General features: G+C 38.2%; 1 pseudogene; it reads left to right on the top strand.

Annotated features, from left to right (window-relative positions):
* The first annotated feature begins 536 nt into the window (after positions 1 to 536).
* LOC109391273 (transforming protein RhoA pseudogene) lies at positions 537 to 1,155 on the top strand (annotated as a pseudogene).
* Positions 1,156 to 15,579: the final 14,424 nt, after the last annotated feature.

Here is a 15,579-nt window from a genome sequence, read left to right as displayed (position 1 = left end):
TTTTTTTTTTTTTTTTTTTTTAGAGAGAGAGAGAGGGAGAGGGAGAAGGAGAGGGAGAGGGAGAGGGAGAGGGAGAGGAAGACAAACTGCTTTTCTAGAAAAGGAACTAGGGAAAATTTGTCATACAGTTGCTCATAAAAAGAAATGAGTAATAATTGGTAATGAACTAAACTACTACTTTGTATATATTTTTTGAAATATACATTTGGAGGTGTTTCTGAAATCTATAGAGGTTATAAAATAACACTGCATGATAAATTATTACTCAGTTGATGCCATTCCTATAGAATTAATATAATGTAGATATATTTCTGTTTGTAAATATTAACAGTTATGAAAAGAAAACACTAGAGATCTTAGAGTACATGAATGTGTATCAGAATGACCTGGATAGCCTGTTCAATAACAGAGTCTCACGCTCGCTTGCGCTCCCCGCCGCTGCCCGCGCGCGGTCCTCCGTGAGCCTCTGGTTAGTTAGTCCCCATCACCTCCTCAGCCACCTGCCCTAGTCTGCGTGCTTGTTCACTCGTGGACAGATGTCCTTGGCACAGAGAGGTCATGCTCAGAGCCGTCGCCTTGAGTGTCTTAAGTTGCACTTTGTACAACTTCTGCCACACAGGCTGTGGGTCTTGCAGCACATGTGTAAGCAAGGGCTGCCATCCGGAAGAAACTGGTGGTTGTTGGTGATGGAGTTCCCAGAGCTACATGTTCGCACAGTGTTTGAGAACTATGTGACAGATGTTGAGGAGGATGAAAAGCAGGTAAGGTTGGCTTTATGGCACACAGCTGGACAGGAAGATTATGGTCCCTTGAGGCCCCTCTCTACTTGAACACTGAAGTTAACAGTGGTGTGTTTTTCTATTGCCACCGCTGATAGTTTAGAAAACATCCCAGAAAACTGGAGTCTGGAAGGCAAGCATTTCTGCCCATCTCCTGGTTGGGAACAAGAAGGATCTTCCGGTGGGAGCTAGCCAAAATGAAGCAGTGGCTGGTAAAACCGAAACAAGGCAGAGATATGGCAAACAGGATTGGCACTTTTGGGTACAAGGAGTAAGCAAAAACCTAGACGGAATGAGAGGGGTTTTAGAAATGGCTAGGAAAGCTGCTGTGCAAGCCAGACGTGGGGAGAAAGAGCCTGGAGGACTTGTCTTATGAAACCCTGCTGCAAGCGCAGCCCTTATTCCATTAATTTTGAAGTGCTGTTTATTAATCTTGGTGTGTGATTACTGGCCTTTTTCATTTATCTAACATTTACTTAAGATTACAAATCAAAAGTCATCTTGCTAACAGTATTTGGAAGCCAACCATGATTATTAATGAGGTCCAACCCACCTGACCCACCAGGGTCCTGATGACTCCACTCTAACAGATGTCCTCTGCACTCCATGTGACACACCAGGCACTAATGCAAGGGATTTCTTAACTTCTTGCTTCTTTCTAGAAAGAGAAACGGTAACTTTTGTGAATTACGCTATAACTACCTCATAACTAACATGTCTTACCTATCATCTGCCAGTTGCAAGGTACTCTGGCGAGTCACCACTTCAGAGCTTTACTCCTTAACAGATTTCATTGGCACAGCTCTAGAGTGGCCATCTAGTGTTCTCAAAATGCTCTCAGCAAGAAAGGCCCAAGTCCATGCAGCTGTGGCAAAGTTACAGTTCTGTGGTTTCATGTTAGTGACCTTATAGTTACTGTGTAATTAGTGCCACTTAATGTAGGTTGCCCAAAATAAATGTGTCTACCCCAGACTAGATGTAGTATTTTTTTTTTTGGTATAACTGGATTGCCTAATCCTGATATTTGTCATCCCCATAGAAAGTATATTCGTTTTTTAAAAAAGAAAGGGCATTTGAAAATAAAGTCAGATGGAAAATTCGTTTTTAAAATTCCCATTTTGTCAGTTTCTCTGATAAAGAGTGATCATATCACCTTGATTTCAGCCCCATATATCCTAGCAGCCCCTCCTTAGAGCTGGGCTAAGAACAGAGGAATTTGGTTTCGTGCCTGAGGCACTCAGACTTTTGAAGGTGACACAACCTGTCTCCTGGACCACTGGGTCAGTCTCTAGTTCATAGTGCTGTCTCCTCGCTGTACCCAGGTTCCCTCCCAGAGGAGCCACTAGTTTCTGAGGGTGGCACTCAGTTTCTCTGTCTCTCCAGCTGACCAAACTTTTTTCTGCAGCAGTCAATTTTTCCAATTACTAATAGGATAAAGGCAGTTTTCTAGAACAAAACAAAACAAAAAAACAAGAGCAGATTCTCAGGCCCAACTCCCAGAGACTCGAATTCAGTAGAATTAAGATGAACTAGGTAATCTGCCTTTATATTTAAGAACACTCCATAAGAATATAACACTGGTGGCCACTCTTTCAAGATAGTGCCCTAGAGGAAGGGATTGCTGCATGTTTCTGTTTGTTGTCTCGTGTGAGTTTCAGACAGAAGCTGGATTAGAGTTCATTAGTGACTGAATTTTATGACAATATCCTATGTGTTGGTTACATATCCACATGCTTTTGGGACAAGATGTATGGAAGGCAGAGCAGTCATTATGTGGTGACCACTGCAGAGCCTGACTGACTGTGTATGGAACTGAAAAGCTTCCCCTTTCTGGAGGAAGGTGAGCCATGAAAGGGCATGCATGATCAAAGCACTTATTTTTCCCCCTTTAAAATTTACCTTACATTTGTACTTAAACACAAGTAAGAACTCATTTAACATATCTATTGGATTGTAGGAAAAGTCATGACGCATTTTTGCAATGAAAACCAGAAAAAATACGTCATGACTTTTCCGACAACCCAATAATTTTTGCACTATAGTATATATTTCCTGAGAGAAATGACTTTGTCATGAAACAATGTTACTCTTGCCTCTACCATAAATTGCTTTGCTTGTGACTTAAATGAAATAAAAAAGGAATGAAAATTGTAAGCATAGGAGAGAGTTCATTTTCACAAATTCAAGCCTCATAGAAAATCGATATAATAAAGCTTCAGCAAAAGCAGAAAAATCCCCCTTTTGTAGAAGTGGATTTTTCATTGGATTTCCAGGACGTGATGTGTTTTGGTAACAAAGGAGCATGGGCTTTAGAGCTTCTCATTCGCACAGTTGAATCTTGGCTCTGATAATTAGGATGTTAGCTGTGAACCTCTTGTCTCAATATCTTTGTGTTTCATTTTTCTCATTATTAAATAAAGACATAATTATAATGTGGGTTACAGATACAGGGTCAATGTGAGAATTAGTATTTTTATTAATAAAAAAAGAGAGAAAGGGGAGATAGAAAGAGATGTTTTCTTCTCCATCACCCACTTTCCTGCATCTTTTCTGGTTTTTATTCAAAAGCAAAAATATAATTGTTAAAAAATTTAAATATTGCCCCAAAGCAAATGAGTTATAGTATAATAGTAACTCATGAAAAAAATGCTTAACTATATACTACTTACAAAGCAATTCTCTACGCCATACAAAATCTATTGAACATCAGATAACATATACTAGTAATCAACTTCTGCTATTGAAGTAACAATGTTAGTCTCTTTTTTAAAGGAGAAATTTCTAAATTGCAAGGTGACATTCATGTTACTGGTGTGACACTGAAGAACTGTTGCTGAGGTCCCTTATGTTTGGATTGTATAGTTGCATCATAAAATTATAAGGAATGATTAATAATAATTTTACGTTAAGAAATCAGCTACCATATTTTGACATTATTTCTTAGATTTTTATAGACAAAATAACTAAAATCGCAGAAATTTGATGACTTGTCAAAACTTCATAGGGTATGAGAAAACCTAGATATCTTTTTTTAAAAAGAATAGGTGGAATTGATTTTTTTTATTGTGATAAAATTGTCATGTAGCATTTTGTAAGTTTAAATGCACATGTTGATTTGATACATTTATATATTGTAATATGATTACCACCATAGCACCCCATCCATCACATCACAAAATTATTATTTTTGTGTGTGGTGAGAACAATTAGGATCAAGTTTCTTCACAACTTTGAAGTTTATAATGCAGTATTTATTATTGTCTATAATCACTCTGTTGTGCATTAGATCTCCAGGATTTATTTATCTTCTAGTAGCAAGTTTGTAACCTTAAATGCATCCATCCAATTCCCCTACCCCCTGGTTACCCCATTCTACTGAGTTTCCATGGGTTTGGCTTTTTAAATCTTCCATGTATAAGTAATATCATTTTCTTTCTCTGTCTGACTTATTATACTTAGTATAATGCCCTTCAAGATTCATCAATGTTGTTGAAAATGGCAGGATTTCCTTCTTTCTCACAGCTGAATAATATTCTATTGTATGTATACACTGCATCTTTATCTACACTCCCATGTTTATTGAAGCATTACTCACAATAGCTAAGATATGGGAACAACTTAGGTTTTTTCTTTGTGTGTGTGCAGTTCTTAGATGTGGGAAAAACAGCTTGTTACAGTAGAAAAAGCATTGTTTTGGAGCTAAGCAATACTAGTGAAAATTCTAGTTCCTTCATTCACTAGCTGGGAGGTCTTGAACCAGTTAGTTTAGTTATCTTGAATTTCAATTTCCTCACCTTTAATACAGAAAAAAAAATCATACATAATCTTATGACTTTGGAAAAGAATGAAACTAATTCACATTATGTATTTTAAATGTAGTGGGTGTCCAGTAAAATGTAGCTATAATTTTCAGAGTCAGAAAAAGTTGCATGTAAAACCAGATTAAATATCTTCCTGCTTGGCTGGAAAGATGGCTCATTTCCTTAGTCAAGGAGTGTTTGCTTTCAAATGACAGTATCTAGCCTAATTGGCTAAAGGAAAAAAAAATGTATTTCAAAGAAACTGGGATGTCTTGTGGAGTATGATGGTTCTACTAGGGTAGAGTTTTCATTGCTTTATTCTTTGCTATATCCCCATCGCGTGCGGCATGTACACGATGCTCAATAATTATTGTTCATTAAAAGAATGTGGGAGGGAGCAGAGTTGCTCAGTGGAAACGTGCTGGGCCCATAAAAGAATGTGGGGCCACAGCAGTGTTCTCAGCTTCTTTTTTCTTTACCACCCTCCTAAAAAGCCATTTTAGATGTTCTTTCCTAGTCATCTTCCTCCCTATGAAATTAAATACCAAGGAATAAGATTTTTGTCAGGTAGGGTTGAGCTCAGGGGCCAAAAATCATTGCAAAATCTATTATAAGATTGCTTCCCTTGGAAGCAATATTGCCCCCATTGAGAATGCATGCACTAGAGGGACTAGCAGAGGACATTTTAAAAACCTAAGGAGCCACAATAATGTAGTCTCTTCCTCTTTCTCTGTAAAGGGCCTTCCATTCCTACTTTTCTCAGAACAATGACTTCTCTCTCCTCCTGTCTGATCATGAACCTCTTTTACAGTAATTCTGTCCTCACCCCCAGTTTTAAGTCATTTTATAGTCCAAGTTTTTAAGACGTAAATCAGTCTCCCAGCTCCAATTCAAAGTTTTTTTTAGGAAATAGATTTCCAGAGGCCCAGGATTTGTCCAGTGTTTTTTTCTGATTCCATTAATTTCAGAAACAAATAAGTATGTGTTCATGTCGTTCAGAGGCCAAACAGTAGTGGCTATAGGAGTGGAATCTCTCAAAAGAGGGCTTGAGTAGGTTCTTTAAGGTGTGAATTATGGGGACAGAGAGGAAATGATTTTTATTTCCAGGAAGTAATAAAGGATTAGGATAGTACCTGAATTCAGATTGTGGCAAGTTAGTATATGGAGTTCTTATTTTATCTTTTAGGATTTGAACATCCATTTCAGTGTTTCAATCCAGACGTAATTAAAATGGCATTTTAGTAAAATAAATCTAGTCACAATTTTAAAAAATTAAATGGAGAAAGGAGATTCTAGATAAATATGGATGAGTAAGGAGGCCATTGGACTAGTAAGGGTGTAAAGTAATAATTTTAGGAAGGTGGCAAGTTGTAGTAGAAATTGGTCAAAGTTTGGTGTCAGACTCTAATCTAGTACTAACTCTATGACTTAATTTACTTATCTGTAAACTAAATACAATAATACCACATTTGCAGGATTATTTTGAGGAAGATTAATCATAATGTACCTGCACTATGCATGGAACATAGTAAGTATTCTACACATAGAATCTTTCTCTTACCCCCTCTTTCACTCACTTTCAGTCTTTGTGTCTGTATGTACACACTGTTTCTCTTTCATGAGCATAAGATTTGGGCTGGACACAGTAACTCTTTACAAGCAATTTAAGAAAGGCTTATTTTTTTCCAAAGCAAGCTGACACATCCTTCCCAGCTGTCACTTTCCCCAGATTCATTATATAATGTGTTTAATTATGGGATGCAGAGTCCTTGACTAGTCCTGCTGCTTCTGAAGACCAGGCACCATGGCTTCCATCAATAATGAGAGGAAAGCTAGTCTCTTGACTTCATCACCATCTCTAAAACTCAAATGAACACAGCTTGGAAGGCTCAAGAAGCCACTGATTGAATGATTATACCAAAATGAAAGATCCAACTCTTTATGTGCTATAGATAAACTTATCATCCTTTATAGGTCTGCCCTATTTATGTCTCAGCTTGCATTTTGGGAAAATGTGCCAATATTTATGAGGGTTTTGGTTGATACTCTGCTTATTTCCTAGAGACCACATCCTGCCTGATTTTCAAAAAGTCTCTAGACTTATAACTACATGAAAACATTAAAATTGTCATGTTTTCATGTTGCAGCAGAGGATATTACTAGCTAATAATGAGAAGTTTATAAGTAAGCAGCTGGCATTTATAAAAAAATGTAGTGCCAGTTCACAAGGAATAATAATAATATAATATGATGACTTTATGTATAACAATATGGCCTTTATAAACAGGCTAGTTATTCATGCGATTCACTTTTTTTAAAGATATTTTTTATTAGAATACAGCTAACATACAATATTATATTAGTTTTAGGTGTACATCATAGTTATTCAACAATACCCACCTAACTCTATACAGTGTTATTACTACATTATTGATTTTATACCCTGTGCTAAAGAAGTGATCACCATGACAAGTTCATGCTATCACAATATTATTGATCTTTCCCTCTTTTTAAAAATTTTCAATTAGAGTTGACATTCAATATTATTTTATGTTAGTTTCAAGTATACAGCTTAGTGCTTAGACATTTATATAATTTAGGAAGTGATCCCCCTAACTTGTACTACCTGGCACTATACATAGTTTTTACCATATGATTGATTATATTCCCTATACTTCATATCCCCATGACTATTTTGTAACTACCAATTTATATTTCTGAATACATTCACCTTTTTCACCCTGCTCCCAACCCCCTCCCATCTATCACCCTGACAGACCTAATACCTATCTGGCACCATACATAGTTATTATAATATTAGTGACTGTATTTCTTATGCTATACCCTATATTCCCATGACTACTGTGTAACAGCCAATTTGTACTTCTTAATCTCTTCCCTTTTCACCCATCCCTAATGCCATCCCATCTTAAAGAAGTCCCTCTAAGATTCCTTGATACTGGTTTGGTGATGATGAACTCCTTTAACTTTTGCTTGTCTAGGAAGCTCTTTACCTGTCCTTCAATTCTAAATGATAGCTTTGCTGGGCAGAGTAATTTTGATTGTAGGCCCTTGCTTTTCATATCACTTTGAATATTTCCTGCCAATTCCTTTTGGCCTGCAAAGTTTTTGTTGGAAAATCTGCTGACATTCTTATGGGGGCTCCCTTGTAGGCAACTAACTACTTTTCTCTTGCTGCTTTTAAGATTCTCTTTGTATTTAACCTTTGACATTTTAATTTTCATGTGTCTTGGTGTGGGCCTCTTTGGGTTCATCTTGTTTGGGACCCTCTGTGATTCCTGAGCTTGTATATCTATTTCCTTTACCAGGTTAGGAAGTTTTCTGTCATTATTTTTTCAAATAGGTTTTCAATTGCTTGCTTTCTCTTTTCTCCTTCTGGTACCCCTATAATGGAAATGTTGTTATGCTTGATGTTGTCCCAGAGGCCCCTTTAAATTGCCTCAGTTTTTTGGATTCTTTTTCTTTTTGCTGTTCTGGTTGGGTGTTTTCTGCTACGTTATTTTCTACATTGCTGATTCAGTTCTCTGCTTCATCTAATCTACTATTTATTCCCTATAATATATTCTTTATTTCTGTTATTGTATTCTTTATTTCTGACTGATTCTTTTTCATGTTTTCACCTCTTTGTTGAAGTTCTCCCTGAGATCAGTGAGCATCCTTATAACCAGTGTTAAGAACTCTGTGTCTGATACACTGTTGTCTACATTTTGTTTAGTTCTTTTCAGGAGCTTTGTTCTGTTCTTTTATTTGAGACATGTGTTTTTGTCTCCCCATTTTGGCTGCCTCCCTGTGTTTGCTTCTATGTATTAGGTAGGGCTGCTATGTCTTGTGGCCTTAGCAGAGTGAGCTTATGTAGTAGATGTGCTGTGGGACCCAGTGGTGCAGTCTTTCTGATCACCTGAGCCACACACTCCAGATGTGTCCCTTGTGTGGGCTGTGTGTGCCCTCCTCTTGTAGTTGAGGCTTGGTTGATAATTGCACATCGATGTGAGGGACTGACCCTTGGGCTCACTGGTTGTGAGGACTGGCCTTGACTACAGTGGAAGAGTTGTTGTGCAGGGGCTGACCCTACAGAGCAGGATCTGCCTCAGCAGGACTCTGGTGCCTGCCCAATCTGCTCCTTAGGTGTGTTATACTTGGAGACAGTTGGGTGATGCTCCAGCTCATTTTGAAGCTGGAAACTGGGGGCACCAGCCCCAGGACCACCTTGGAGGGGTTGCCCTATAGATCAAGTTCAGCCACAACCTGTGCCCCACGTGGGGCCACCCAGCAGGAGCCACAAAGAAATCCGCAGATGTCTGCTGCCCGTGCTGTGCTTGGATGCGCCTTAAGAGGCCAAGCTGCAAATCAAGGCCGGCTGCCACTAGTGCCATCTTAGGGCTGCTCAGCCAGAGGTAAAGGACATGCTCAAACCAGATGATGCTTATCTGGGTTCTGCGAACTTTTGAGAGACCCTAGGAAAGTCTTCAGCTTGAGCTAAAGCAGGCGGTTTGTATGAAAAAGCCACTGGAAATGGCTTGGGTGTGCTTGAAAGCTAGGTGGGGCAGGGTCTTGAATCACCAGGGCATAGTGAACAAACAGTGGAGATTCAGATATGGGAGGCACCTGTGCCTGCATGCCAGGAAAGGGGAGGGCTCAGCACAGAAACCATGGCCTCCACCAGCTCCTCTGTTTAGGAGAAAGCTGCCTCTCCAGCCCCCTTCTCAAGCCAAGCAACTCAGTTCCCCACCATATGTCCCTGCCACCTGTCCAGCTGGTGCTCCGGTGCTGGAGTTCAGCGCGAGTGATTCCATTGGTGGGTAGGTCCACATGCAGTCCCTTTAAGAGGAGCACCTGGGAGTGCAGCTGCCTCAGTCTCACAGAGTCACAATCTACACTGGTTTTCACAACCAGAAATTATTGGGACTTCTCTCCCCGGCACTGGAACTCTGGGCTGGGGTGGGGCTGGGACCTCTTGCTCCTCTGGGGGGTGGGGGGAACCTCCACAGCCAAAATAACCCTCCCAATCTTTAATGGTCACACGCCTGCGCATGTGGGACCAGCTCGTTCTGCGTCTCTGACCTTCCTACCAGTTTTAGGTGGCTTCTTCTGCACGTCTTTAGTTGTAGAGCTTTGGTTTAGCAAGATTTTAGGCGATTCTCAATGATGGTTGTTTTGTAGTTTAGTTGTAATTTTCATGTGGTCCTGAGAGAAGGTAAGCATAGCTATTACCTACTGCGCCATCTTGGTCCTGAGATCTGTGATTCACTTTTGTGTGAGCAACCATGTGAAATTGTGTACTTTCGTTTTAAATAGAGCATATCATTATAACTTTCCACACATTTTGCTGCATGACGGGCTCAGATTCTAATTTCTAATGAAGTATCTGGATACTTGGATTTTATTTTATAAATGGCTGAGACACATTCTTTAAGATGCCAAATGCCAAATCTTTAAGATGCAGGCATTCTATGCCTGTTGTAGAATGAATGCGTGTGTGTTCCCAAAATTCATATGTTGAAACCTAATTTCCAAATATGATGGTATTTGGAGTAGGGCTTTTGGGAAATGGCTGGGTCATGAGAACAGAGCCCTCTTGAAAGGGATTAGTCCCTTTATAAAAGACCCCAGAGAGCTCCCTAGCACCTTCTGCCATGTGAGGACATAGTAAGAAGATGACGATTGTGGGAGTGCAAACAGTTTTCCTCCCATCTTTCTAAGTTCTTTTGGCTGGGCTACCAATAAAATTGACATGAGACAGATTAACAGAAGAAAATGTCCAAGGTTTACCATAGATCTATATTAGGGGTTGCCATAAGAATATGACCCAAGGAGGCATTATACAATTGAGGCTTGTGTGTCATTCTGGAACTAAGGATAGTGCTGTGCTGTGTAAGTGTGTGTGTGTGTGTGTGTGTGTGTGTGTGTGTGTGTGTGTGTGTGTGTGTGTGGTTTGGGACTTCAGAGGCAGGAAGGCAATTCACTTGGAGATAGAAAAGCAAATGTGTGGTAAATGAATGTTTGCTGGGACATCTTTAAGGATGGGACACAGAGAGGACTTTGAACAAATAGGCCTTGCTAGGTTCATCTCTATTACAAACTAGTTTATATTAAACTATAATTATCTATGATGACAGTTCCCTTCCTGGATCAGGCCCTCCATCTAAATTCCTTTTAGGCAGTTAGGTGGAAGGTCAAAGGCTTTTCCTGAGATTTTTGTTTCTTAAAAATAACCAGCTTAAAATCAGTATCCTAAAAGGCATATTTTGGGGTGGCAGACTGTGCTTCCCTTTACCATCTGCGGACCAGGAAGCAGGCTCTCACCAGACACTGAATTCGCCATAGCCTTGATGTTTGACTTCCCAGACTCCAGAACTGTGAACTAAGATAATGCCACTCTGAAAATTTACCCACTACCAATAGACTTCCCCTAAGGGCAATGGTTGCTATAAAAAAATTTTAGGAACTGTGTATAATACTTTAGCAGGGCACAAACATGCTGGCAGCAAGACTACTTCCTTTATAAACTTGAAACAGAAGCTTTGAGGGAATTTTTGAGAAAGAATCATAGTGGAGGTTCCTTGTGCCATCTTTTATACCTCTGGCTCCTGGGAAATATATTGAAATATGATAATGACTGACTATCTTTTAAGTGAATGAGTAGACATAACTACTGTGTTAGATGGCCACAAATTATTTGCTGCTTCTCCAATGAAGGAGTAGAAATTATCTCCTTATCCCTTGAATCTATACTGACCTGTGGCTTGGTTTGGACAATAGAATGTGGCAAAAGTGTGGATGTGTATGTTCTGGGCTTGGGCTTCAAAGAGATTTTGGACGCTTCAACTTATGCTCTAAGAATATGTACTGCTCTATGAATAATGACCTGCTAGAGGAGCAGAAACAAGCCATTCCAGCTTAGGTCTCCCTAGGCCTGCTGCCTTCCTGCTGTCCTGGCAGGAAATCCAAACTGAATGCAGCCCCAATTTAAACCTACAGAAATATGAGCTAAATAGATGGGTGCTGTTTAGGGGTGCTGTTAAACGGTAGCTTTTTGGGTGGTTTGGTTATTCAGCAACTACTAATGGAAATAACTTCCTTTGGAAATGTTTCCTCGGTTATATGCCATGATTATCCATTTGGGTGGTATTTTGGCACATGTCATAAATTAGTTCAGTATGTCTTCTAGATACAGAGGTTTTGCATGCAACTTAATGCCATCTGTGTAGAAATTAGAGGTGTTGTTGACAATTGATTTGCCTTTCCCTTGTTAGAAGTTTTTTGTAGGTTCTAGCTACCTGAATTTTCTTATCCACTCTCTACATCTGCAATCCGATGGTTATCTAATTTAGGTAACTGGTTAATACTGCAGTGTGATACCATCAAAAACAGTGGGCAGTGCAAAGCTCTCCTGCCATATTCTGCTTCATCAAGCTGCCCCTGCCTCCACCAGCAAGACTACTATCCTTGTAAATGCTACATGTGGTAATTCTCTGGCCCCCTCACCTTTTACTATACGTGTCATCAGTGTTTATATTAATAGATTCTAATTTGCTCAGGCTGAATTTCAGGAGACTGCTCATCAAAAAATGTTCAGTATAGTTAAGTTGCTGACCCATGGTGATTTCTTAGTGTAACTTTAAAACTGGATGAGTATGCCTTGCTCACATTTCATTATATCAATTGCAGCCAACATTCCAAACTTGAGAAACATGACTTAGATTTTTCCCCCCTGATTCCACAGATAGCAAGCTGTTCCAGATGTTCAAAATGCACGTGTCTTCCTGTTTCATCTGTCCTTCTTGTTCTGACCCAAACTCCAGACAGAGTCCACTTTGACCCCCAACAGTGATGCTGGTTTAATTTAATCAGGATATGAGGGCTGCTCTAAACCCCTACCAACACTTGGAATGACAGTAATAATTTGCCAACTAGAAAGAGCCCAATTTACAAAATTGACCTTAGGATCTTTTTGTCACCTCTCTAACACTCATGATAGAATAATTTCTTTCTCGTCATCATTAAGACCTCATGAAGTTGAGAAAGATGAGCAAAACTGGGACAGTTTTGAGAATGTGGGTTTGAGAATGCTGCTGTTAGATGTTACTTCTATACTTATTTTAAAATTGTGGGGAGGGGACATGAAGAATCTATGAATATGATAAAAAATCACTGGCAGCAAATGCTTATCCATGGAAAATAATATAGCATTCAAACAAGAACCAAGCTATCTTACATCTACATGACAGCTGCCTGAAATAGATTATCTGTGCTGGCAGTTGTCTGCCTTCTGTCTTATAATAGATTACCCTTCCCTATTCATTCTGTTTTGTTTTCCTCTATTATGACTTCCCAATAGAGATATTCCCATCTTTCATTTGTCCTCTAGGTTGTAGTAATGGTGTTCTCTCTCCCAGCTCCTAGCCTTCTTAGGTCTTTTTGCTTCATATGTACCTCTCATATTGGGCTCCAGCCATCTCTAAGCTAGTGCATTTGAGATTTGATTTGTATCTAATGTCCTAATTGTGAATGAACCCTTTATTAAATCCCAATAAGCAAGTATTTCTTGTCCTAGGTCCAGTATTCTAAATGCATATTCTATGATGTGCAGCCTTTTTTCATAAGCCTTTCTCTCTAGAGCTTTCTGCATAACTTCTGTTCTATCCTATACCTTATGGCCAGAATTGTCCATCAGTTTCCAAAGTATACTAACAATTCCTAATGTAATTTCCCCTGGAAAGCACCCCTGTTAGGTAGGTCCTATCCTTATAAACTTCTTCAAGCTGCTTCCTTAATCACATTATTCCTAATGGTTGCCCAAAGTCACTTTCCAATCTAGATAGGTTTTTTGGAATCAGGACATTACTCACTTGACTACAAAATTATTGCTTCTTCTTATATATTTCTGCTGTGTGACAAAAATTGATCAAGTTATGATAAATTTGTTTTGGAAACTGACAAACTCTAAGAAAAGTTTTCCATACGCTTTCTGGATATTACAGTTTGGACAGCCTCCCACACCCCTCTCACAGCTTACCCTGACAATATCCTTGATACGTATCACAGATAAATTTGGTTGGACTTGAAGTCTAAAGTATATACTTAGATATTCCCATCTGAGATATTATAGTTACTGTTGAATTATAACTTACTATACTTTGATCTCTAGCTTATGATTTAATCTGATTTTATTTTGCATGACTTGTTACCAAGGCCTATTTTTTACTAGTTGCTATTAATTTTCTATTTAAATTTTATGATAACACATCAACAGGCTATGGGGTAAATTTTGTTATTGGATTCTATGTATTGGACAGAATAAATGCTTTAAATCCCTTTGTTAATCATAAAGTTAAATGATTAAGTAAAGCTACTCAGTGCTAGTTATTTGAAAGCTACTAAAGTTATTGTCTTATATTTTAGTTTACATTTTTTCCATAGGTATCAGCCTTTAAGTTTTTTTCTATGTAAGCAACAATAAAATAACCATTGAAATTTGTCAAAGTAAGAAAAGCGATTTTAAGAGAAAATTCCTGAACAAAACCCTAAATCTAGATAAACTTAAGAATATATACTTGTTGAAGCAGTAATACTCTTGCTGCTACTGAATCCCTAGTTCCTACCTACAGAAACGCATTGCACATAGCGGGAACTAAGTAAATATTTATCAAATGCATGGACGACTGAGAGTCAGTACACAAAAAAGCATTTCTTGGCCTCAAATATTAAAGTGCACTGAAAACATTGAATTGAAATAAGAAGCAAAACAAAGAGAAGTTATTAATGATAAATTTAAGCACTTTCAATTACAAATCCTATCAAACCAGTCCATACTAGAACATTTGCTGCTTACCGACCTGTTACAGGTACATTGCAAATGTTTTATATATATAAAAAAAGAAAACTTGTTTAATAATGTAAATTAACTTTTTGTAATACTTTTTCTTCTGTTATTTATTATTTCCACTACCACGGGTAGCAGTAAAGACATTTAAAATGAGAACATGTGATTACAAGCTCTTTGATAAAATGATAAAAGGGATACACTTGTAGATGTCATTCCCATTCAAAACAAATGTTTTCTTCTGTTTTACTAGGTTAAGCTCAAATTCCTCAAACTGGTTTCAGGGTGCATTCCTTTTCCAATCATTTATAATACTTCATAGTATTGTGGAGAGTATTACAAGCGTTCACCACTATTCAGTTCTCTTTACTTGCAAGTGTTTGGAAGATTCACATTTCCTTACCCTGTGAGGCCATGTTACTCACCCTGGCCTAAAAAATGATAGTGTAATATCAAATGATAGAGGCAATATCAATTCCAAACAAAAGTACAGTAAAACCTTGGATTGCAAGTAACTTGGTTTGTGAGTGTTCCTCAAGACGAGCAAACATTTCTAATACATTTTAACATGGTAAAGGAGTGATGTCTTGCAATATGAGTAGTTTGTTTCCAGAACGAATTATGCTCACAAACCAAGGTATTACTGTATTTAAGAATTGGCATGCACTTATCCATACTCTTTTCATGCTGTCTGATAACCACTCATATTGTAAATGATGGAACCTCCATCTCTCTGGGTGAGGATGTATGAAGAACTTTTGACCAGTGAAACTTCTTTTTATATTCTGAGCATTTACATTTATTTTTCCAGTTTTGGGGATCAGTGTATCTTCCCCTAAAAAAACAAACAAGGTAACTAGATGTTATTTCACTTATGCTGGTTTTTTAATTTCATGAAAGAAAAGAAGAAGGCCTGTTTAATTTCTATTTCTAGTAATCTGTCACATCTCTTATGGGATGCTTGTATAATTTTTCATCATCTTTGATGTTAAAAATATGTTTCCATTGTAAGTTTTAATTCTTCTGTTCCATTCTTAAATTTTTATTAGTATTTCTTTTATTCATTGTGCACCTTTTCTTTCTCCACCTCTTATTCAATTTCTTTTTGATTCCATCTGTTGTCTTCATATTTCATCTGTAATTTGTTTCCTAGAAT

The sequence above is a fragment of the Hipposideros armiger genome, unplaced genomic scaffold, assembly GCF_001890085.2.
Source record: "Hipposideros armiger isolate ML-2016 unplaced genomic scaffold, ASM189008v1 scaffold_287, whole genome shotgun sequence".
NCBI lineage: Eukaryota > Metazoa > Chordata > Mammalia > Chiroptera > Hipposideridae > Hipposideros > Hipposideros armiger.
Note: the sequence above shows the minus strand (reverse complement) of the source record. Positions and strands in the feature narration are given on the sequence as shown.